The sequence below is a fragment of the Tachyglossus aculeatus genome, chromosome 22 (assembly GCF_015852505.1).
Source record: "Tachyglossus aculeatus isolate mTacAcu1 chromosome 22, mTacAcu1.pri, whole genome shotgun sequence".
NCBI lineage: Eukaryota > Metazoa > Chordata > Mammalia > Monotremata > Tachyglossidae > Tachyglossus > Tachyglossus aculeatus.
In genome coordinates, this window is record NC_052087.1 from 51,998,413 (window position 1) to 52,020,485 (window position 22,073).

At 46.3% G+C, this 22,073-nt stretch overlaps 1 protein-coding gene across 1 annotated transcript in view; it reads left to right on the plus strand.

The window, feature by feature from the left end:
* The first annotated feature begins 4,367 nt into the window (after positions 1-4,367).
* The window catches only part of ODF3 (outer dense fiber of sperm tails 3), a 42,284-nt gene continuing 24,578 nt past the window's right edge, over positions 4,368-22,073 (plus strand). Inside the window, exon 1 of the mRNA XM_038764983.1 lies at positions 4,368-4,491. The gene's annotated coding sequence lies outside the window, so the exon portion shown is untranslated. The remainder of the gene's footprint in view (positions 4,492-22,073) is intronic.

The window sequence follows — 22,073 nt, forward strand, 5'->3', positions numbered from 1 at the left end:
TGTGCTACTGTTGCCCCCTTTTCCACCCCTCTGTGCTTGTAATCCCCCCCAAATCCCCCTCAGCATCAGAGAGCACGCTCCCCCTAATAAAATGAAGGGAGGGTGCTTCCTCGCCTCCTTCCTGTCTCTGCTCATTCGTTTGGGGGGCCGCACTTGTGGGGACGGAGACGAGGGGGGCTACAGCTCTGGGTTCTAATCCCGGCCGCGCCACTTAATAATAAAGAAATTTGTTACGCGCTTACTATACGGCAGGCACTGTCCTAGCGTTGGGGTGGATGCAACCCAATTGGGTCAAAGACAGTCGCTTAATAAATGCCGTTATTATTATCATTATTAAAATTATTATTAGAATCATTATTAAAATAAAGAAGTGTTTTCCCGGCTGGGCAATTCTAGGGGACGAGAGCGGTTTTTCACCTTGGCCGTCAGTGGGGATAACAAAACTAATAATACTAATTATGGTACTCGCTAAGCACTGACTGCATGCCAAGCACTGTTCTAAGCACGAGAAGCAGTGTGGCTCAGTGGAAAGGGCATGGGCTTTGGAGTTAGGGGTCATGGGTTCGAATCCAGGCTCCACCAATGTCAGCTGTGTGACTTTGGGCAAGTCGCTTAACTTCTCTGTGCCTCAGTTACCTCATCTGTAAAATGGGGATTAAGACTGTGAGCCCCCCGTGGGCAACCTGATCACCTTGTAACCTCCCCAGCGCTTAGAACAGTGCTTTGCACATAGTAAGCGCTTAATAAATGCCATCAAAAAATAAAAAAGCACGAGGATAGATGCAAGTTGATCAGGTCGGACGCAGTCCCTGCCCCACGTGGAGCTCACAGTTTCAATCCCCACTTTACGGATGAGGGAACTGAGGCAAAGGGAAGTAAAGTGATTTGTCCAAGGCCCCACAGCAGGCAAGTGGCAGAGGCAGGATTAGAACCCGTGACCTCTGGCTCCCAAGCCCATGCTCGGTCTTCTTCATTCATTCAGTCGTATTTATTGAGCGCTTACTGTGTGCAGAGCACTGAACTAAGCACTTGGAAAGTACAATTTGGCTTTCTCGCTTGTCTGCTTTGTGACCTTGAGCAAGTCACTTCTCTTCAAAGAGCCCAGCTGGCTGTTTGAATAAGAATAACCGTGCTGTTTGTTAAGCGCTTACTATGTGCCAAGCACTGGGGTAGATATAAGATGATCGGGTCACACACAGTCCCCGTCCAACAGGGGCTCACAGTCTAAGTAGGAGGGACAACAGCTATTGAATCCCCATTTTACAGATGAGGAAACTGAGGCACCGAGAAGTGAAGTGGCCCTAGCCAGGGGCTTACAGTCTAAGTAGGAGGGACAACAGCTATTGAATCCCCATTTTACAAATGAGGAAACTGAGGCACCGAGAAGTGAAGTGGCCCTAGCCAGGGGCTTACAGTCTAAGTAGGAGGGACAACAGCTATTGAATCCCCATTTTACAGATGAGGAAACTGAGGCACCGAGAAGTGAAGTGGCCCTAGCCAGGGGCTTACAGTCTAAGTAGGGGGAGAATGGCAATTGAATCACCATTTTACAGATGAGGAAACTGAGGCACTGAGAAGTGAAGTGGCATTTAGGAGCATTAGGCATTAGGAGAAGCAGTGTGGCTCAGTGGAAAGAGCCTGGGCTTTAGAGTCACGGGTCATGGGTTCAAATCCCGGCTCCACCACTTGTCAGCTGTGTGAGTTTGGGCAAGTCACTTCACTTCTCTGTGCCTCAGTTCCCTCATCTGTAAAATGGGGATTAAGACTGTGAGCCCCCCGTGGGACAACCTGATCACCTTGTAACCTCCCCAGCGCTTAGAACAGTGCTTTGCACATAGTAAGCGCTTAACAAATGCCGTCATTATTATTATTATTTGCGGTGATTTAATAATAACAGTAATGATAATAACAATAATGATTGTCCTAATAATAATGATGGCATTAAGTGCTTATTATGTGCCAAGCACTGTTCTAAGCACTGGAGTAGACACAGGGTAATCAGGTTGTCCCATGTGGGGCTCACACTTTTAATTCCCATTTTACAGATGAGGTCGTTGGGGCACAGAGAAGTGAAGTGACTTGCCCAAGGTCACACAGCAGACGGGGCAGAGGCGGGATTAGAACCCACATCCTCTGACTCCCAAGCCAGTGCTCTTTCCACAAAGTCACGCCGCTTCTCCAGCACTTAGTAAGCGCTTACTAAGTGCCACATAGTTAACAGTAAGCTCCTGAGGTCTACCAGTTCTACATACTCTCCCAAGCGCTCAATAAATATCACTAATTCAGTGATGAAAGAGCTGTTTGGAAGCCTCCTGTGGGGCTCAGGAGGAAGGGGGGAGGTTTTGCTGCACCTTTCTTCTGGGGGGGTTCCCAGAAGCAGCGATGGAGTAGAGAGGCGCGGATGAGAGACTGAATCCTTGAGGTAATAATCATAATGATGGCATTTATTAAGCGCTTACTATGTGCCAAGCACTGTTCTAAGCACTGGGGAGGTTACAAGGTGATCAGGTTGTCCCACAGTGGGGGCTCGCAGTCTTCATCCCCATTTTACAGATGAGGTCACTGAGGCCCAGAGAATAATAATAATAATAATAATAATAATGGCATTTATTAAGCGCTTACTATGTGCCAAGCACTGTTCTAAGCACTGGGGAGGTTACAAGGTGATCAGGTTGTCCCACAATGGGGGCTCGTAGTCTTCATCCCCATTTTACAGATAAGGTCACTGAGGCCCAGAGAAAAATAATAATAATAATAATGGCATTTATTAAGCGCTTACTATGTGCCAAGCACTGTTCTAAGCACTGGAGAGGTTACAAGGTGATCAGGTTGTCCCACAATGGGGGCTCGCAGCCTTCATCCCCATTTTACAGATGAGGTCACTGAGGCCCAGAGAATAATAATAATAATAATAATGGCATTTATTAAGCGCTTACTATGTGCCAAGCACTGTTCTAAGCACTGGGGAGATTACAAGGTGATCAGGTTGTCCCACAATGGGGGCTCGTAGTCTTCATCCCCATTTTACAGATGAGGTCACTGAGGCCCAGAGAATAATAATAATAATAATGGCATTTATTAAGCGCTTACTATGTGCAAAGCACTGTTCTAAGCGCTGGAGAGATTACAAGGTGATCAGGTTGTCCCACGGGGGACTCACAGTCTTAATCCCCATTTTACAGATGAGGTAACTGAGGCACAGAGAAGTGAAGTGACTTGCCCAAAGTCGCCCAGCTGACAATTGGCAGAGCGGGGATTTGAACCCACGAACCCATGACCTCCGACTCCAAAGCCCGAGCTCTTTCCGCTGAGCCACGCTGCTTAACTAAGTGAAATGAGTGAAAGAGAAGTGAAATGACTTGCCCAAAGTCACACAACTGACAAGTGGCGAAGCCGGAATTTGAACCCATGACCTCTGACTCCAAAGCCTGGGCTTTTTCCACTGAGCCATGCTCCTTCTTCAGCTTTGCCCTCTGGAGCTCCGGGTTGGGGGTCTTCTGTCTGCTTTCAGACTGTGAGCCCACTTTTAGACCGTGAGCCCACTGTTGGGTAGGGACTGTCTCTATATGTTGCCAACTTGTACTTCCCAAGCGCTTAGTACAGTGCTCTGCACACAGTAAGCGCTCAATAAATACGATTGATTGATTGATTGATTGCTTATCTTTTTTGGTTTTGAAATGCTATTTGTTAAGCACTTACTATGTGTCAGCCACTGGGGTAGATCAATCAATCAATCAATCGTATTTATTGAGCGCTCACTGCGTGCAGAGCACTGTACTAAGCGCTTGGGAAATACAAGTTGGCAACATATAGAGACGGTCCCTACCCAACAGTGGGCTCACAGTCTGGAAGACTAATCAGGTTGGACTCAGTCCCTGTCACACATGGTGCTCACCGTCTCAATCCCCAGTTTACAGATGAGGGGACTGAGGCCCGGAGAAGAGAAGTGATTTGACCAGTCTTTTAGACTGTGAGCCCACTGTTGGGTAGGGACCGTCTCTATATGTTGCCAATTTGTACTTCCCAAGCGCTTAGTACAGCGCTCTGCACATAGTAAGCGCTCAATAAATACGATTGATGATGATGATGATTTGACCAAGGTCCCACAGCAGACAAATGGCAAGGCTGAGATTAGAACCCAGGTCCTTCTGAATCCAAGGCCTGGGTTCTATCCACTTTCTTCAAAATGGGCCCATCCCAGTGATCCCATGTCCCGGCAGGTGACTGACGGAATAATCCCAGACCCGGGGGAGGTGGGTGGCAGGGAGGTAGCATTCCAGAATCTCGGGATGGATCCAAATTCTAGCATTCCTGGTGACAATGGATTGTCCCCCTCCCCTGCTCCCCCACCTCTCCTCCCCGTCACCCCCGCCGCTGACGCCTAAACCATAGCCAATGAGAGACCCAGGAGGGAGGGGGTCTACGTGCCAATTCTCCGGAATCGCTCCAATCCTGGGATAGTGAGCTTTGGAAGGACTTGTCATTCTCTAGGTGAGCAGGATCCTGATCACCGGGTGTCGGGACAAAATAATAATAATGGTATCTGTTAAGCGCTTACTATGTGCCAAGCGCTGTTCTAAGAGCTGGGGTAGATACAAGGTTTTCAGGTTGTCCCACTTGGGGCTCACTGTCTTGATCCCCATTTAACAGATGAGGTCTTTTAGACTGTAAGCCCACTGTTGGGTAGGGACTGTCTCTATATGTTGCCAACTTGTACTTCCCAAGCGCTTAGTACAGTGCTCTGAGCACAGTAAGCGCTCAATAAATACGATCAATTGATTGAGGCCCAGAGAAGTGAAGTGACTTGCCCAAAGTCACACAGCTGACAACTGGCGGAGCCAGGATTTGAACCCAGGGCCTCTGACTCCCAAGCCCGGGCTCTTTCCACTAAGCCACGCTGCTTGAGGTGAGAGCTCATCGGTGGAGATCTCTGTCTGTCAGGATCAGTCAGTCAGTTGATCATATTTATTGAGCGCCTACTGCGTGCTGAGCCCTGGAGTAATCACTTGGAAGAGTACACTATAACAAACATATTCCCTGCCCACAGTGAGCTTACAGTCTTGAGGGGGGAAGACAGACATTAATAGAAATTTTAAAAATGACAGATCTGGACATAAGGGGTGTGGGGCTGGGAGGGGGGATGAATAAAGGGAGCAAGTCAGGGTGGAGCAGAAGGGAGTGGGAGAAGAGGAAAGGAGGGTTTAGTCAGGGAAGGCCTGATCATCATCATTATCATCATCAATCGTATTTATTGAGCACTTACTATGTGCAGAGCACTGTACTAAGTGCTTGGGAAGTACAAATTGGCAACATATAGAGACAGTCCCTACCCAACAGTGGGCTCACAGTCTAAAAATCATATTTATTGAGCGCGTACTGCATGCTGAGCCCTGGACTAATCACTTGGAAGAGTACACTATAACAAACATATTCCCTGCCCACAGTGAGCTTACAGCCTTGAGGGGGGAAGACAGACATTAATAGAAATTCAAAAAATGACAGATCGGGACATAAGGGGTGTGGGGCTGGGAGGGGGGATGAATAAAGGGAGCGAGTCAGGGTGGAGCAGAAGGGAGTGGGAGAAGAGGAAAGGAGGGCTCAGTCAGGGAAGGCCTGATCATCATTATCATCATCAATCGTATTTATTGAGCACTTACTATGTGCAGAGCACTGTACTAAGCGCTTGGGAAGTACAAATTGGCAACATATAGAGACAGTCCCTACCCAACAGTGGGCTCACAGGCTAAAAATCATATTTATTGAGCGCGTACTGCATGCTGAGCCCTGGACTAATCACTTGGAAGAGTGCACTATAACAAGCATATTGCCTGCCCACAGTGAGCTTACAGTCTTGAGGGGGGAAGACAGACATTAATAGAAATTTAAAAAATGACAGATCTGGACATAAGTGGTGTGGGGCTGGGAGGGGGGATGAATAAAGGGAGCAAGTCAGGGTGGAGCAGAAGGGAGTGGGAGAAGAGGAAAGGAGGGTTTAGTCAGGGAAGGCCTCTTGGAGGAGATGGGCCTTCAATAAGGCTTTGAAGATGGGGCGAGTCATCGTCTGTGGGATTTGAGGAGGAAGACTGTGAGCCCACTCTTTAATTTATTTAATTTATTTGTACATATCTATTCTATTTATTTTATTTTGTTAGTATGTTTGGCTTTGTTCTCTGTCTCCCCCTTTTAGACTGTGAGCCCACTGTTGGGTAGGGACTGTCTCTATATGTTGCCAATTTGTCCTTCCCAAGCGCTTAGTACAGTGCTCTGCACATAGTAAGCACTCAATAAATACGATTGATGATGATGATGATTGATGATGACTGTGAGCCCACTGCTGGGTAGGGACCGTCTCTATGCGTTGCCAACTTGGACTTCCCAAGCGCTTCGTCCAGTGCTCTGCACACAGTAAGCGCTCAATAAATACGATTGATTGATTGATTGATTGAAGGATGTTCCAGGCCAGAGGCAGGACGTGGGAGAGGGGTCGGCGGCGAGATGGACGAGACGGAGGGACAGTGAGGAGGTTGGCATCAGGGGAGTGAAGTGCGCAGCTGGGTTGGAGTAGGAGAGCAGCGAGGTGAGGAAGGGAAGAGAGGTCCCTCGCCATCTTAGCTTTCTATGATCCCCGTCTCTCTCACCATCAATCGCATTTATCATCAATCGTATTTGGTGCTCTGCACACAGTAAGCGCTCAATAAATACGATTGAATGAATGAATGACTCCCCCTCCAACCCACCCTGTCCCCAGCAGCCTCTGCAAGTTGGGGACCACGTTCCGACTGAGGAAATCCCTCCACCTCAGACGAAATGCCTGCTGCCTCTGGGAGTCAATCAATCAATCAATCAATCAATCATTTATTGAGCACTTACTGTGTGCAGAGCACTGTACTAAGCGCTTGGGAAGTCCAAGTTGGCAACATATAGAGACGGTCCCTACCCAACAGCGGGCTCACAGTCTAGAGACAATAAAACAAAGCGTATTAACAAAATAAAATAATTAGACCCATATTTATTGAGCGCTTACTGTGTGCAGGGCACTGTACTAAGCCCTTGGGAAGTATAAGTTGGCAACGTATAGAGACGGTCCCTACCCAACAGCGGGCTCACAGTCTAGAGACAACAAAACAAAACGTATTAACAAAATAAAATAATTAGAACCATATTTATTGAGCGCTTACTGTGTGCAGGGCACTGTACTAAGCCCTTGGGAAGTACAAGTTGGCAATGTATAGAGACGGTCCCTACCCAACAGCGGGCTCACAGTCTAGAGACAACAAAACAAAACATATTAACAAAATAAAATAATTAGAACTGTATTTATTGAGCGCTTACTGTGTGCAGGGCACTGTACTAAGCGCTTGGGAAGTACAAGTTGGCAACATATCAATCAATCAATCATATTTATTGAGCCCTTCTGTGTGCAGAGTGCTGTACTAAGCGCTTGGTAAGTACAAGTTGGCAACATATAGAGACGGTCCCTACCCAACAGTGGGCTCACAGTCTAGAAGGGGGAGACAGAGGACAAAACCAAACAGATTAACAAAATAAAATAAATAGAATAGATATGTTACAAGCAAAATAAATAAATAAATAAATAGAGTAATAAATATGTACAAACATATATACATATTTAGGTACTGTATTCCACCCGCCACCCCTGAAGCCATGCCCCTTTCTCCCAGAATGAGTCAGGGGACCTGGGTTCTAATGGCGGCTCTGCCGCATGTCAGCTGTTGGGCAAGACTCTTCACTTCTCTGGGCCTCAGTTTCCTCATATGTAAAATGGGGATTCGATGCCCATCTCCCTCCTCCTTAGACTGGGAACCCCGGGGGGGGACTCCTCCTCTCCTCCTCCCCTCTTCCCCATTCCCCCAGCCCTACCTCCATCCCCTCCCCACAGCACCTGTATATATGTTTGTACAGATTTATTACTCTATTTTACTTGTACACATTTACTATTCTATTTATTTTGTTAACGATGTGCATTTAGCTTTAATTCTTTCTGTTCCGACGACTTGACACCTGCCCACAAGTTTTGTTTTGTTGTCTGTCACCCCCTTCTAGACTGTGAGCCCGTTGTTGGGTAGGGACCGTCTCTATACGTTGCCAACTTGTACTTCCCAAGCGCTTAGTACAGTATTCTGCACACAGTAAGCGCTCAATAAATACAATTGAATGAATGAATGACTGGAACAGTGACTGATCTGATTGTCTCTACCCCAGTGCTTGGCCCAGTGCTTGGCACGAAGCAAGCGCTTAACAAATACCATCTTTACTATGAGAATATTTGGGTCTCCACCTCTTAGAAATCAACAAATACTATCATTATTATTATTATTATTCTCTGTCTGGGGAGTGTCTCCTACCATCTGTCTGTCTGAAGCTCTTTTTAAGGAAACTTCCCCCCAGAATCCTGAAATGCCACCTACATTTCATCCTCAATAATTATTCATTCATTCATTCAATCAATCATTCAATCAATCAATCAATCAATCATATTTATTGAGCGCTTACTATGTGCAGAGCACTGTACTAAGCGCTTGGGAAGTACAAGTTGGCAACAAATAGAGACGGGCCCTACCCAACAACCGGCTCACAGCCTAGAAGGGGGAGACAGACAACAAAACAAAACATGTGGACAGGTGTCAAGTCGTCAGAACAAATACAAATAAAGCTAGATGCACGTCATTAACAAAATAAATAGAATAGTAAATATGTACAAGTAAAATAAATAGAGTAAAAAATCTGTACAAACATATACAGGTGCTGTGGGGAGGGGAAGGAGGTAGGGTGGGGGGATGGGGAGGAGGAGAGGAAAAAGGGGGCTCAGTGCAGGAAGGCCTCTTGGAGGAGGTGAGCTCTCAGGAGGACTTTGAAGGGAGGAAGAGAGCGAGCTTGGCGGATGTGTGGAGGGAGGGCATTCCAGGCCAGGGGAAGGATGTGGGCAGGGGGTCGATGGCGGGACGGGCGAGAACGAGGTACAGTGAGGAGGTGAGTGGCAGAGGAGCAGGGGGTGCGGGCTGGGCTGGAGAAGGAGAGAAGGGAGGTGAGGTAGGAGGGGGTGAGGTGATGGACAGCCTTGAAGCCGAGAGTGAGGAGTTTTTGCTTGATTCGTAGGTTGACAGGCAGCCACTGGAGATTTTTGAGGAGGGGAGTAACATGCCCAGAGTGTTTCTGCACAAAGATGATCTGGGCAGCGGCGTGAAGTATATAGACCTTAGTCAGGTGGGGTCCTGATGCCTGTGTGGGAAGGACAGCGGCTGTTGAGCAAATTCTCCCACCGAAGTCGGTCTGGTGGCTCTTAAGGTGATAGCAGGGGTGAGCGTGGCCAGAGAGAGAGAGAGCGGCCTTCATGGCCGCGGGAGTCTGTCACTGCTCAGGTCTGGTGGCCTGCAGGATCAGGAGGAGGGGGCTGCCCCAGCTGTGGAGCACAGGATCCGTGTTCAGACGCACGTGGGTCAGCAGGTTTTCTTCAGTGAGAAGAGCAGTCCCTGTGTTCCACCCATGAACCAATTGATTGATTGATAATGACTAAGCCCCTTCCTTCCTCTCCCCCTCGTCCCCCTCTCCATCCCCACCATCTTACCTCCTTCCCTTCCCCGCAGCACCTGTATATATGTATATATGTTTGTACAGATTTATTACTCTATTTATCTTGTACATCTCTATTCTATTTATTTTATTTTGTTAGTATGTTTGGTTTTGTTCTCTGTCTCCCCCTTTTAGACTGTGAGCCCACTGTTGGGTTGGGACTGTCTCTATATGTTGCCAATTTGTACTTCCCAAGCGCTTAGTCCAGTGCTCTGCACACAGTAAGCGCTCAATAAATACGATTGATGATGATGATATATGTTTGTACATATTTATTACTCTATTTATTTATTTATTTATCTTGTACATATCTATTCTATTTATTTTATTTTGTTAGCATGTTTGGTTTTGTTCTCTGTCTCCCCCTTCTAGACTGTGAGCCCGCTGTTGGGTAGGGACTGTCTCTATGTGTTGCCGACTTGTACTTCCCAAGCGCTTAGTACAGTGCTCTGCACACAGTAAGTGCTCAATAAATACGATTGATTGATTGATTGATTGATTTGATTGACTGAAGTCCCGCTTTGAGCCGGTGAAACGCGGGTGGGCAGCGGCTGGGTCTTCTATGCCTGGGGAATGGAAGACAGGGTTCCACGGGCATCCTCCCGAGCTGTACATCTTGAGAAAGCCTCAGCACTTTGCGCTGTATTTAAAGCTCATTTGGATGAGCAGAATTACAGCGGAACAGACTTTCCTTCAAGCCAGGCCAGCGTTCAAACTCCATCCACCCAAGCGCGGAGGTGGGCAGAGGGACCGGTTCCCTCTGGAAAAGAAATTCAAGGAAAATCTCCCTCCTCTGCATCTGTTCACCAGTGGCAACCAGTCAATCTGCGCATCAGGCAGAAACTCCTCACCCTGGGTTTCAAGGCTGTCCATCCCCTCGCCGCCTCCTACCTCACCTCCCTTCTGTCCTTCTCCAGCCCAGCCCGCAACCTCCGCTCCTCCACCGCTAATCTCCTCACTGTACCTCGTTCTCGCCTGTCCCGCCGTCGACCCCCGGCCCACGTCATCCCCCGGGCCTGGAATGCCCTCCCTCTGCCCATCCGCCAAGCTAGCTCTCTTCCTCCCTTCAAGGCCCTGCTGAGAGCTCACCTCCTCCAGGAGGCCTTCCCAGACTGAGCCCCTTCCTTCCTCTCCCCCTCGTCCCCCTCTCCACCCCCCCATCTTACCTCCTTCCCTTCCCCACAGCACCTGTATATATGTATATATGTTTGTACATATTTATTACTCTATTTTACCTGTACATATCTATTCTATTTATTTTATTTTGTTAGGATGTTTGGTTCTGTTCTGTTTCCCCCTTTTAGACTGTGACCCCACTGTTGGGTAGGGACTGTCTCTATATGTTGCCAACTTGTACTTCCCAAGCGCTTAGTGCAGTGCTCTGCACATAGTAAGCGCTCAATAAATACGATTGATGATGATGATTTATTACTCTATTTATTTATTTATTTATTTTACCTGTACATATCTATTCTATTTATTTTATTTTGTTAGGATGTTTGGTTCTGTTCTCTGTCTGCCCCTTTTAGACTGTGAGCCCACTGTTGGGTTGGGACTGTCTCTATATGTTGCCAACTTGTACTTCCCAAGCGCTTAGTACAGTGCTCTGCACACAGTAAGCGCTCAATAAATACGATTGATGATGATGATGATGATGTTCACCCAGGCCGACCCGATCTCAGTTGGCTGCTCCTCCTCCGGGTTCCCCGGAGCAGGATTAGAGTTTGTAAACCAATGCAGCAGCATTCCTGTTTTTCTGGCCTCCTGCGGCCTGGGCCGGCCGGATGAGGGACATGGGCTGTTTCCTCCTCGCCTCCTTCCTATAATACAGTACTGTAAAGTGCTTGCTTGAGAAGCAGTGTGGTCTAGCAGAAACAGCACAGGACTGGGACTCAGGGGACCTGGGTTCTAATCCCAGCTCTCCAATTTGCCTGCTGTGTAGCTGCGGGGCTATGTAGTCTTAAAATCCTCTGGGCCTCAGTTTTCTCATATGTAAAATGGGGATTTAATATCTCTTCTCCCTCTCCTTTTGGATGGGACACTAAGACTCTTTTGGATCTGATTGGTAAAAATAATGATAATAATAATGGCATTTGTTAATAATAATAATAATAATGATAGCATTTATTAAGCGCTTACTATGTGCAAAGCACTGTTCTAAGCACTGGGGAGGTTACAAGGTGATCAGGTTGTCCCATGGGGGGCTCACAGTTTTAATCCCCATTTTACAGATGAGGTAACTGAGGCCCAGAGAAGTTAAGTGACTTGCCCAAAGTCACACAGCTGGCAATTGGCAGAGCCGGGATTTGAACCCACGACCTCTGACTCCAAAGCCCGGGCTCTTTCCACTGAGCCACGCTGCTTCTCTACTGTGCCAGGCACCGTTCTAAGTGCTGGGGTAGATACAAGATAATCGGGTTGAACACAGTCCCTGTCCCACAATCAATCAATCAATCAATCAATCAATCGTATTTATTGAGTGCTTACTATGTGCAGAGCACTGTACTAAGCGCTTGGGAAGTACAAATTGGCAACACATAGAGACAGTCCCTACCCAACAGTGGGCTCACAGTCTAAAAGGGGGAGACAGAGAACAGAACCAAACATACCAACAAAATAAAATAAATAGGATAGAAATGTACAAGTAAAATAAATAAATAAATAAATAAATAAATAGAGCTCCCACAAGGAGCTCCAAGTCTAAATCCCCATTTTCTTAAGAGATACTTGGGAAGCAAAGTTGCCTAATGGTTAGAGCACAGGCCTGAGAATCAGAGGACCTGGGTTCTAATCCTGGCTCCACCGCTTGGCTGCTGTGTGACCTCGGGCAAGTCACTTAACTTCTCTGTGCCTCAGTTACCTCACCTGTAAAATGGGGAATAAGACTGTGAGCCCCACGTGGGACACGGACTGCGTCCCAACTAATTGGCTTGTATCTCACCCAGCGCTCAGTACAGTGGCTGGCACATAGTAAGCACTTAACAGATGCCATTAAAAAAAGAGAGATACTATTGCTACTACTGTTGCTACAGGTTAAGTGACTTTCCCAAAGTCATCCAGCAGCCAAGTGGCAGAGTTGGGATTAGAACCAGGTTCTGAGTGGGACTTGGACTATGTTCAACTAATTTGCTTGTATCTACTCCAGTGCTTAGTACAGTCCCTGGGACATAGTAAGCGCTTAAAAGTTTCCATTAAAAAAAAGATACGATTGCTACTGCTGATGCTACAGGCTAATAATGACGATGGTATTTGTTAAGCGCTTACTATGTGCCAAGCACTGTCGTGATTTGCACAGGCAGACAATTGGCAGAGCTGGGATTAGAAGCAGGATTCCAAGCTCTCTCCACTAGGCTGCCCTTTGGATAAAAGTTTGCCGTTGGAATAGTTTTAAAAGTTATTCACCAGGCAGCCTCTCTGATTTTTTTTTGTGCCAAGAGACAGGTGCCAGAGAGAGACTAAAGAACAAACAGAGAAGCAGCGTGGCTCAGTGGAAAGAGCTAGGGCTTTGGAGTCAGAGGTCATGGGTTCAAATCCCGGCTCCGCCAATTGTCAGCTGTATGACTTTGGGCAAGTCACTTAACTTCTCCGTGCCTCGGTTACCTGTGAGCCCCCCTTGGGACAACCTGATCACCTTGTATCCTTCCCCACCACTTAGAACAGTGCTTTGCACATAGTAAGTGCTTAATAAATGCCATTATTATTATTATTATTAAAATAAAGAAGTGTTTTCAAGGCCCTACTGAGAGCTCATCTCCTCCAGGAGGCCTTCCCAGACTGAGCCCCCTCCTTCCTCTCCCCTTCCTCCCCCACTCCATCTCCTCCGCCTTACCTCCTTCCCTTCCCCACAGCATATATGTATATATGTTTGTACATATTTATTACTCTATTTATTTATTTATTTTACTTGTACATATCTATTCTATTTATTTTATTTTGTTAATATGTTTGGTTTTGTTCGCTGTCTCCCCCTTCTAATAATAATGGCATTTATTAAGTGCTTACTACGTGCAGAGCACTGTTCTAAGCACTAGGGAGGTTACGAGGTGATCAGGTTGTCCCACGGGGGGCTCAGAGTCTTCATCCCCATTTTACAGATGAGGTAACTTAGGCACAGAGAAGTTAAGTGACTTGCCCAAAGTCACACAACTGACAATCGGCGGAGCCGGGATTTGAACCCATGACCTCTGACTCCAAAGCCCGGGCTCTTTCCACTGAGCCAAGCTGCTTCTAGACTGTGAGCCCACTGTTGGGTAGGGACCGTCTCTATATGTTGCCAACTTGTCCTTCCCACGTGCTTAGTACACTCTGCACACAGTAAGCGCTCAATAAATACGATTGATTGATTGATTTTCCTGGCTGGGCAATTCTAGGGGACAAGAGTGGTTTTTCACCTTGGCCATTGGCGGGGATAACAAAACTAATAATGATAATTATGGTACTCACTAAGCACTTACTACGTGCCAAGCACAGTTCTAAGCACAAGGATAGATGCAAGTTGATCAGGTTGGATGCAGTCCCTGCCCCACAGGGAGATCACAGTTTTAATCCCTATTTTCCAGATGAGGGAACTGAGGCCCAGAGCAGGGAAGGGGGTTGCCCAAGGTCACACAGCAGACAAGTGGCGGAGCTGGGATTAGAACCCAGGTCTTTCTGATTCCCAGGCCCGGATTCGATCCACTAGGCCACTCTTCTTCTTTGGGGAGACGGGGGAGAATCGCAGCCTGAGATTTTGGGGATGGGGAGGGCGCATCTCAGCCTCAAAGAAGCAGAGTAGAGGCTGGTATGCCCATCTTGCCAACCCGTTGCTATAGTAACCTAGGCCGGCACCCGCTCTCCCGGTCTGAAAGGGGCAGGTTTTGGTGGCGGCTAATCTTCTGGCGGTCTCGCCGCCCACCCCCGGAGCTTTAGGTAAGAGGAAATGAGCTTAATCCCAGGCTGGGAGTATAATCTGTGGCACGGTTTTCCTGATTCTGGAAATCTGTGATCCGGGTTCATCGTGAAGGTATCCAGAACCAACTCTGCCCACCCCGCAAGCCTGCCTCCCTAATGCCATCCCGGGCTCCCCCTCTTTACCGGGGCAACCCTCCTGTTGGAGCATGGTGTAGTGGATATAACAATAATAATGATGGCATTTATTAATCAATCAATCAATCAATCAATCGTATTTATTGAGCGCTTACTATGTGCAGAGCACTGTACTAAGCGCTTGGGAAGTACAAATTGGCATCACATAGAGACAGTCCCTACCCAACAGTGGGCTCACAGTCTAAAAGGGGGAGACAGAGAACAGAACCAAACGTACCAACAAAATAAAATAAGTAGGATAGAAATGTACAAGTAAAATAAATAAATAAATAAATAAATAGAGTAATAAATATGTACAACCATATATACATATATATTATTAAGCGCTTACTATGTGCGAAGCACTGTCGCCCGACCCCTCTTGTCAACCCTCCTGTGGGACCATGGTGCAGTGGATATAATAATAATAATGACGGCATTTATTAAGCGCTTACTATGTGCAAAGCACTGTTCTAAGTGCTGGGAAGTTACAAGGTGATCAAGTTGTCCCACAGGGGGTTCACAGTCTTAATCCCCATTTTACAGATGAGGTAACTGAGGCCCAGAGTAGTGAAGTGACTTAATAATAATAATAATAATGGCATTTATTAAGTGCTTACTATGTGCAAAGCACTGTTCTAAGTGTCGGGAAGTTACGAGGTGATCAAGTTGTCCCACAGGGGGTTCACAGTCTTAATCCCCATTTTACAGATGAGGTAACTGAGGCCCAGAGAAGTGAAGTGACTTAATAGTAATAATAATAATGGCATTTATTAAGCACTTACTATGTGCAAAGCACTGTTCTAAGTGCTGGGGAAGTTACGAGGTGATCAAGTTGTCCCACAGGGGGTTCACAGTCTTAATCCCCATTTTACAGATGAGGTAACTGAGGCCCAGAGAAGTGAAGTGACTTAATAATAATAATAATAATGGCATTTATTAAGCGCTTACTATGTGCAAAGCACTGTTCTAAGTGCTGGGAAGTTACGAGGTGATCAAGTTGTCCCACAGGGGGTTCACAGTCTTAATCCCCATTTTACAGATGAGGTAACTGAGGCCCAGAGAAGTGAAGTGACTTAATAATAATAATAATAATGGCATTTATTAAGCGCTTACTATGTGCAAAGCACTGTTCTAAGTGCTGGGAAGTTACGAGGTGATCAAGTTGTCCCACAGGGGGTTCACAGTCTTAATCCCCATTTTACAGATGAGGTAACTGAGGCCCAGAGAAGTGAAGTGACTTAATAATAATAATAATAATGGCATTTATTAAGCGCTTACTATGTGCAAAGCACTGTTCTAAGTGCTGGGAAGTTACGAGGTGATCAAGTTGTCCCACAGGGGGTTCACAGTCTTAATCCCCATTTTACAGATGAGGTAACTGAGGCCCAGAGAAGTGAAGTGACTTAATAATAATAATAATAATGATGGCATTTATTAAGCGCTTACTATGTGCAAAGCACTGTTCTAAGTGTTGGGAAATTACGAGGTGATCAAGTTGTCCCACAGGGGGTTCACAGTCTTAATCCCCATTTCACAGATGAGGTAACTGAGGCCCAGAGAAGTGAAGTGACTTAATAGTAATAATAATAATGGCATTTATTAAGCGCTTACTATGTGCAAAGCACTGTTCTAAGTGCTGGGGAAGTTACAAGGTGATCCGATTGCCCCATGGGGGACTCACAGTCTTAATCCCCATTTTACAGATGAGGGAACTGAGGCCCAGAGAAGTGAAGTGACTTAATAGTCATAATAATAATGGCATTTATTAAGCGCTTACTATGTGCAAAGCACTGTTCTAAGCGCTGAGGAGGTTACAAGGTGATCAGATTGCCCCATGGGGGACTCACAGTCTTAATCCCCATTTTACAGATGAGGGAACTGAGGCCCAGAGAAGTGAAGTGACTTGCCCAAAGCCACACAGCTGACAACTGGCGGAGCTGGGATTTGAACCCATGACCTCGGACTCCAAAGCCCGGGCTCTTTCCACTGAGCCACACTGCTTCTCTGGATAGAGTACTAGCTTGGGAGTCAGTGGACCTGGATTTTAATCCCAGCTCTGCCACTTGTCTGCTGCGTGACCTGGGGCAAGTCGCTTCACTTTTCTGGGCCTCAGTTCCCCCATCTGGAAAATGGGGATCACAACCGTGAGCCTCATGTGGGACAGGGACTGCGTCCAACCTGATTTGTGGGTATCCACCCCAGTGCTTAGTAGAGTGCCTGGCATATAGTAGGAGCTTAACAAATACTACAATAATAATAATAATAATGATAATAATAATAATTGGCATTTGTTAAGCACTTACTATGTGCAAAGCACTGTTCTAAGGGCTGGGGGGGGATACAGGGTGATCAGGTTGTCCCACATGGGGCTCACAGTCTTAATCCCCATTTCACAGATGAGGTAACTGAGGCCCAGAGAAGTTAAGTGATTTGCCCAAGATCACACAGCAGGCATGTGGTGGTCAGGATTCGAACCCATGACCTCTGACTCCAAAGCCCGTACTCTTTCCACTGGGCCACGCTGCTTCTCTGGATTATCATCCACAGAAGCCAAATCCAAACGCAGTGTGGCCTTGTGGATAGAGCTTGGGTCTGGTTATCAGAAGGACTTGGGTTCTAATCTGCTTGCTTAATAAATGCTATCATTATTATTATTATTATTACTGTCTGCTGTGTGACCTTGGACAAGTCACCTTACTTTTCTGTGCCTCTTTTTCCTCATCTGTAGAATGGGCATTAAGACTGTGAGCCCCATGTGGGACAGGAATCGTGTGCAACCCGATTACCTTGTAATAATAATTGTGGTATTGGCTAAGTGCTTACTCTGTGCCAAGCACTGTACTAAGCACTGAGGTGGATACAAGCAAACCAGGTTGGACACAGTCCCTGTCCCATGTGGGGCTCACAGCCTCAATCCCCATTTTCCGGATGAGGGAACTGAGGCATAGAGAAGTAAAGTGACTTGCCCAAACTCACACAGCAAACAAGTGGTGGAGGCAGGATTAGAACCCATGACCTTCTGATTCCCAGGCCTAGGCTCTAGCTACTATGCCATGCTTGCTTGTATCTACGCCGGCGCTTTCTACAGTGCCTGGCACATAGTAAGAGCTTAACAGAGCAGAGCTGCTTGAGAAGCAGCTTGGCTCAGTGGAAAGAACCTGGGCTTTGAAGTCATCATCATCAATCGTATTTATTGAGCGCTCACTGTGTGCAGAGCACTGTACTAAGCGCTTGGGAAGTCCAAGTTGGCAACATATAGAGACAGTCCCTACCCAACAGTGGGCTCACAGTCTAAAAGGGGGAGACAGAGAACAAAACCAAACATACTAACAAAATAAAATAAATAGAATAGATATGTACCAGTAAAATAAATAAATAAATAAATAGAGTAATAAATATGTACAAACATATATACATATATACAGGTCAGAGGTCAGGGGTTCAAATCCTGGCTCCACCAATTGTCAGCGGTGTGACTTTGGGAAAGTCACTTAACTTCACATGGTAAGAGCTCAACAGAGCAGAGCTGCTTGAGAAGCAGCCTGGCTCAGTGGAAAGAACCTGGGCTTTGAAGTCAGAGGTCAGGGGTTCAAATCCTGCCTCCACCAATTGTCAGCGGTGTGACTTTGGGAAAGTCACTTAACGTCTCTGTGCCTCAGTTACCTCATCTGCAAAATGGGAATTTAGACTGCGAGGCCCCCCCGTGGGACAACCTGCTCACTTTGTAACCTCCCCAGCGCTTAGAACAGTGCTTTGCACATAGTAATAATAATAATTATTATTATTCTTAACAAATACCATTAAAAAAAGACACCAACTCCTCAATGGGGGCTTGCATCTGGTTGGCCTGTTCCTGCCCTCTGGCCTCCCCTTCTCCGCCCTCTCCACCTCCACCCCAATCAATCAATCAATCAATCGTATTTATTGAGCGCTTACTGTGTGCAGAGCACTGTACTAAGCGCTTGGGAAGTACAAGTTGGCAACATATGGAGACAGTCCCTACCGACCCACATCCCCCCAGAAGGGGTTTTTAAAACAGTAGGAATGATCATAATTCCAGGCCCCTCACTTTCGGAATGCCGACCTCTCCCAGCATCTCTTGCAGCTGGAAACCCCCTCCCACTACAGCAACCAGAGCGGGAAGCCCACTTACAGTGTTTTGGAGATTCGACTAATAGGTCGGCATCTCCCTCTCCTGAATATTCCCACTTTTGCACTCTGTCCCGATGCTTAGTATTCATTCGTTCATTCAATCGTATTCTCTGTCTCCCCCTTCTCGACTGTGAGCCCACTGTTGGGTAGGGACCGTCTCTAGATGTTGCCAACTTGGACTTCCCAAGCGCTTAGTCCAGTGCTCTGCACACAGTAAGCGCTCAATAAATACGATTGATTGATTGATATATGTTTGGACGGATTTATTACTCCATTTTACTTGTACATATCTATTCTATTTATTTTATTTTGTTAATATGTTTGGTTTTGTTCTCTGTCTCCCCCTTCTAGACTGTGAGCCCACTGTTGGGTAGGGACCGTCTCTAGATGTTGCCAACTTGGACTTCCCAAGCGCTTAGTACAGTGCTCTGCACACAGTAAGCGCTCAATAAATATGATTGATTGATTGATATATGTTTGGACGGATTTATTACTCCATTTTACTTGTACATATCTATTCTATTCATTTTATTTTGTTAATATGTTTGGTTTTGTTCTCTGTCTCCCCCTTCTAGACTGTGAGCCCACTGTTGGGTAGGGACCGTCTCTAGATGTTGCCAACTTGGACTTCCCAAGCGCTTAGTACAGTGCTCTGCACACAGTAAGCGCTCAATAAATATGATTGATTGATTGATATATGTTTGGACGGATTTATTACTCCATTTTACTTGTACATATCTATTCTATTTATTTTATTTTGTTAATATGTTTGGTTTTGTTCTCTGTCTCCCCCTTATAGACTGTGAGCCCACTGTTGGGTAGGGACCGTCTCTAGAGGTTGCCAACTTGGACTTCCCAAGCGCTTAGTACAGTGCTCTGCACACAGTAAGCGCTCCATAAATACGACTGATTGATTGATATATGTTTGGAGGGATTTATTACTCTATTTATTTTACTTGTACGTATCTATTCTATTTATTTTATTTTGTTAATATGTTTGGTTTTGTTCTCTGTCTCCCCCTTTTAGACTGTGAGCCCACCATTGGGTAGGGACCGTCTCTAGATGTTGCCAACTTGGACTTCCCAAGCGCTTAGTACAGTGCTCTGCAGACAGTAAGCGCTCAATAAATACGATTGATTGATCGATTGATTAAGCGCTTACTGTGTGCAGAGCACTGTACTAAGCGCTTGGAGAAGCAGCGTGGCTTAGTGGAAAGAGCCCAGGCTTGGGAGTCAGAGGTCGCCACTTGTCAGCTGTGTGACCTCGGGCAAGTCACTTAACTTCTCTGTGCCTCAGTTACCTCATCTGTAAAATGGGGATGAAGACTGGGAGCCCCACGTGGGACAATCCGATGACCTTGTTTCTACCTCAGCACTTAGAACAGTGCTTGGCACATAGTAAGCGCCTAACAAATGCCAACATTATTATTAGTAGTACAATGCAGCAATAGAGAAAATCCCTGCCCACAAGGAGCTCACAGTATAGACAATAGTCAGCACACAGTAAGCACTTCACCCTCCTCCTTAGACCGTGAGCCCTGGGTTTTCCTGATTACCTGATTAATCAATCAATCGTATTTATTGAGCGCTTACTATGTTAATGTTTATCTACTCTCTCTCACCCTGCTCTCATATATCTCTGTATATATGTTTGTACATATTTATTACTCTATTTATTTACTTATTTATTTTACTCGTACATTATCTATTCTATTTATTTTATTTTGTTAGTCTGTTTGGTTTTGTTCTCTGTCTCTCCCTTTTAGACTGTGAGCCCACTGTTGGGTAGCGACTGTCTCTATATGTTGCCAACTTGTACTTACCAAGCGCTTAGTACAGTGCTCTGCACACAGTAAGTGCTCAATAAATACGATTGATTGATTGATTGATCTACCCTAGCGCTTAGAACAGCGCTTGACACAAAGCTCTTAGTCAATCATTCAATCATATCTATTGAGTGCTTACTGAGTACTGTCCTAAGCGCCTGGGAGAGTACAATACAACGGATTTGGTAGACACGTTGCCTGCCCACAATTAGCTTACGGCCTACAGGGGAGACAGATCATCATCATCATCATCAATCGTATTTATTGAGTGCTTACTATGTGCAGAGCACTGTACTAAGTGCTTGGGAAGTACAAATTGGCAACATATAGAGACAGTCCCTACCCAACAGTGGGCTCACAGTCTAAAAGGGGGAGACAGAGAACAAAACCAAACATACCAACAAAACAAAATAAATAGAATAGATATGTACAAGTAAAATAAATAAATAAATAAATAGAGTAATAAATATGTACAAACATATAGACATACATACAGGTGCTGTGGGGAAGGGAAGGAGGTAAGATGGGGGGGATGGAGAGGGGGACGAGGGGGAGAGGAAGGAAGGGGCTCAGTGTGGGAAGGCCTCCTGGAGGAGCGCTTAGTACAGTGCTCTGCACATAGTAAGCGCTCAATAAATACGATTGATTGATTGATTGAGGTGAGCTCTCAGTAGGGCCTTGAAGGGAGGAAGAGAGCTAGCTTGGCGGATGGGCAGAGGGAGGCCATTCCAGGCCCCAGGGATGTGAGTATAAATAAACACATTACAGATATGGACATAAGTGCTGTGGGGCTGATGGAGGGGTGAATGAAGAGAGCAAATCCGAGTGCAAGGATGAAGCAGAAGGGAGTGGGAGAAGAGGAAATGAGGGCTTAGTCAGGGAAGGCTTCTTGGAGGAGGTGGGCCTTCAAAAGGCTTTGAAGTGGAGGAGCGAGATCATCCGTCAGATATGGAGGGGGGAGTTCCAGGCCAGAGACAGGATGCGGGCAAGAGGTTGATGGCAAGATAGATGAAATTAAAGTACCGTGAGTAGTTTGGTAAAAGAGGAGCAAAGTATGGGGGCTGGGTTGTAGCAGTGAGAGCAATCAATCAATCAATCAATCAATCGTATTTATTGAGCACTTACTGTGTGCAGAGCACTGTACTAAGTGCTTGGGAAGTACAAGTTGGCAACATATAGAGATGGTCCGTACCCAACAGTGGGGTCACAGTCTAAAAGAGCAGTGAGGTAAAGCAGGAGAGGGGAGGGGATTGTGTGCTTTAAAGCGGACGGAAAGGAGTTTCTGTTTGATGAGGAGGTGGGTGGGCCACCACTGGAGGCCCTTGAGGAGTGGGGGAACATGGACTGAATGTTTTTGTAGGAAAATGATCCAGGCACCAGAGAGATGTATGGACTGGAGTCGGGAGAGACAGGAGGCAGGGAGGTCAGCAAGGAGGC